A 4,130-nucleotide genomic window follows, 5' to 3' on the forward strand; every position below is an offset into this window, starting at 1 on the left:
CTTGCTAATTATCCGTGGGAAATATTTGATCCCAGTGTGTATTCTCAGTACTCCCAAGAATTCTAGTTTTTTTTTTTTTCTTCCCATTTGGTCTTCAGTTTTTATGCTTAGAGGTATAGCCTCAAAATATCTAAAAGGTCTGGACTTTAGGATCAAGATTAATGACCCTGACTTCGAGGGCTCATAAAACTTTGAATCTAGATTATTTTTATGTAACGGATGGTTTGTTAACTTATTGAAAAGTAAGATATGATTAAAAAGTGTAGTCTTTCTGAAAGGTTCCTAGGAATTTCACTCACTACCATGTACGTTTTCAGTCTCTCATTTATGTGGTAGAACTGTGCTTGATTAATGTTAAATAAATTAAGCTTGCTCAAACCATGTGTTTTCTCTTTGTTTGACTGAATGGATTGGGCTTTTCTTTTTCTGTGTGTATGTGTGTATGGTATGGTATGGTATGGGTGGTGTCTGCTCTTAAGTGTAATGCATGCACGTGTTTGCGCATATCCATGTGTGCCCCATGCATGTCATGGAGAAGCCAGAAGAGAATGTCACATGTCCTTCCCTTTTGCTCATCCACATTACTTCTTTGCTTGACACTGGATCTCTTCTTTAACTTGGAGCTGCCATCTATTATCAAGACCTAGTGATTGTCCTGACTCTGCTTGCTGTGGCTTGGGGTTATAGACATGTGTGACCATAGCCAGATTTTTTAAAAATTTATTGTTTATTTTAGAGAGAAAGAGGGAAAGAGAGAGATAGAGAAAGAGGCAGAGAGAGAGAGAGAAAGAGAGAGAGAGAGAGAGAGAGAGAGAGAGAGAGAGAGAGAGAGAGAGAGATAATGGGCACACCAGGGCCTCCAGCCACTGCCAACAAGCTCCAGACACATGCACCTCCTGCCCCCCGCATCTGGGTAACGTGGGTCCTGGGGAATCGAGCCTCAAACCGGGGTCCTTAAGGTTCTCAGGCAAGTGCTTAACTGCTAACTCATCTCTCCAGCTCCATAGCCAGCTTTCTATGTGGGTTCTTGTGTGACAAACACAGGGGTCTCTGGCCCAAGAGGCCCTCATGCTTAACCAGCAAGTGCTCTCTAACTGGTGAAACATCGCCCTATCTAGAAGTCTAGATTGTCAACTCCTCCAGGAGAGGAACCACTTTGTACCCACACTGCGCCTAGCGTGTACTGCATGTGCAGTGACCAGCTATCATGTGCTACTAGTGTCAGGGAAAAACGCCCTCACAACACTCAAATGTACGTGGTGAGGCGAGAAGCAAATGGTAAAACGTCCACATTCTACACTGCCAACTTTATTGGGCATGGTTAGAAAAAAAGATGAAGTTAGTTCAGTTGTAGAAATTGAGCCCTGTATACATATGTGGAGTCTCCCTGTCAGACAATTGGTTATACTCTAGAAGATGCGCTGGTGTTCTGAACTCTCAGGGGATTCCAGTAGCCTAGCAGCACAAGCAGTCCCCTATTCTCTCATAATTGCACAGCAGATGCTGTTCTTGAATAATGGAGCTGATTCACAGGAGGTCTCAAGACCTTTTGTGGTAGGTCTCCATAGTTTTGACTTAATTAGTTATTCTTTGTCAGTGCTGTGTATATTTTGGGAAGATTTTTTGATGCAGCCCACAGCTGAAGTCATTTACACAACTTAGTACAATGTTTTCATGAAATATCGTACAGTTGAAGAAATTGCTGGGATTAGCCCCAAATGCCAGACTAGATAAATGATTTGTTTGACCCAGCATGGCTGTCCCATTTGTGCAATAGCCCAAAATGCTGTGTATTTCTTGGCACGGATGGTGTCTTACTTCTTGAACATATGGGGTTACTCAATAAACCTTTGCAGAACAAAGAGAGCTACCACAGCCTGAAATTCTGTGTTTATTATGTATGGTCCCCAAAATTGAATATTTAAAAAGCTTCAGGAAAATTGCATCCTGCCCTAAGATGGAGTAGAGGAAGCATATATGGCAACGTAAGAAATGGATAGGACAGTCCCTGAGCAATAGGGGCTGTCTATTTATTTCCTGAGCATCACAAGCCAGGTCTCCATAATAAAGTCAAGCACATCCTGCTTTGCTTTCATTTAAGACACATCATAAGGCAGAAGGACTAATGAAATAGTGTGTGGATTTTAGATTAAAAATATATTCACAAAACAGTCAATTAATTAAATACAGCCAATGAATTTGGTCATTTTCCCTGCTATGTCTAATATTTGATATGTGGCTCATTCGTTGTAAAAGTTATCAATGGCACAATATCACTAGAAGTGAATGTGCTGTTCCCTTGTGCTTTAAAACCAATGCACTGGAAATTTCCTCTCTCTAAATGAGCATTATCATTCAGACCAGTCTGGAAAAAAATATGCTCAAACCAATGATGTCAGCAATTAGTCAACCTAGTCGTGTTGCTCTTGTCTTCATTCACTCCATAAATGTTTACTAAGTACCTGCTTCATATTAATCACTATCCGTCCTCCTGGAGGGCAAATGCAGCTTGACCCTTGACTTCCTAGAGGTTTTCTCACTAGTCTCCTGATACTGTCATTACACTGTTGCTGTTTGCCTTATTTAACAATCATTTCGTGCTTCACATTTCTTGCCATATCCTTTCTAATTACCTACCTCATTCATTACAGTTATATGTGAGTTTCTACAGGATTAGTAGTCTCACTACTGTTGGATCATGCCCTCCTAGAGCAATCACTTCCTGTTTCCCCTAACCACTATGACGTCCTCCGCCAGTTAAGACTTTTTAATTATTGGGCTGGAGACATGGCTTAGAGGTTGTCTGCAAAGCCAAAGGACCCAGGTTCGGTTCCCTAGGACCAGCATAAGCCAGATGCACAAGGGGATGCAAGCATCTAGAGTTCATTCGCAGCAGCTGGAGGCCCTGGCATGCCCATTCTCTCTCTCCCTCTCCCTATTGCTCTCCTCTCTCTGAAATAAATAAATAAAAATAAAACTTTAAAAGTAGTTTTTCTTCATTACCCCAAATATAATGATAAAATTGCCTCTCAGGACTTATCTCTTACCCTCTTTCCTCCTTATCATGTTTAGAAGCCTAGGCCACGTCTCGAAGGAGCATTGTTTGAGACTTTGAGCTTCTCAGGATACCCTTCTGCTGTTCTCGCTTGTCAAAGATGTCTTTACTGAATCTCAATTCTTGGTTTACCAGGCTTCTCTCTCAAAACCATAGAGGCATTGTTCCTTTGTCTCCGTTGGGTGTCTTAGTCTGTTATGTATTTCTGTAGCAGACTAGAGTTAATAAGAAGAGACGTTTATTTTTGCTCACTCTTGCTGCCATTTTCTTGTTCTATACTTGGTGGTAAAGTGGAGGAGGAAAGTGAATGTATGTAGAAGAGCAGAAAGACCAAACTCTTGAGTTAGCGAATGCCTTCTAGCAAGAAAAACCACCAATCCAGTTTGCACTGGGAACATAAATTTTGGTAGGGACACATCCTACTAATGATGTTTTGTTGAAAAGGACAAATCATAGATCGTTTCTATTGAGTTGCAGTGTGTTTGTTGCTTGAATATGAAGAGGAATCTTTTAGGTAATTAATTTACCAGATAACATCTGGATGCATATTGGTCTTTGACAGTTTTGTGTATAACATGGTATATAGAGAGCCTCTTTGATACACAATCTCTGATTATTTTTCCTACAAGCCTTCTATTGTTAAATATCTATATATATTCAAGGTAGGGTTTCACTGTAGCTTAGGCTGACCTGGAATTCACTATGTAGTCTCAGTTTGGCCTCAAATTCACAGCGTCCTTCTATCTCAGTCTCCCAAGTATTGGGATTAAAGGTGTGTACATAATTTTTACTGTCATTTCCAATCCACTTGGTCCATATACTTCCTCTGCAATGTGTGCCACGGGAAGGGTAGACTATGTGAACTGCTTTCCAACATGGTTATTGTTGTTTCTAATCTCCACCAAGCCTTGCAGAGATGCTTTTTAATTGATTTTTGTTTCAATAACTCCACTTTCTATGGGGTCAAGTCTGTCTACTTGTGACTCACTTTTTCTTCTTGACCTGGGAAATGTATAATTTCCCAAATTATTATGAATACATATTCAATTATTTTCATTTTGGTTGCAAAAAAGGC

Source organism: Jaculus jaculus, chromosome X (genome assembly GCF_020740685.1).
Source record: "Jaculus jaculus isolate mJacJac1 chromosome X, mJacJac1.mat.Y.cur, whole genome shotgun sequence".
NCBI classification, from domain to species: Eukaryota; Metazoa; Chordata; class Mammalia; order Rodentia; family Dipodidae; genus Jaculus; species Jaculus jaculus.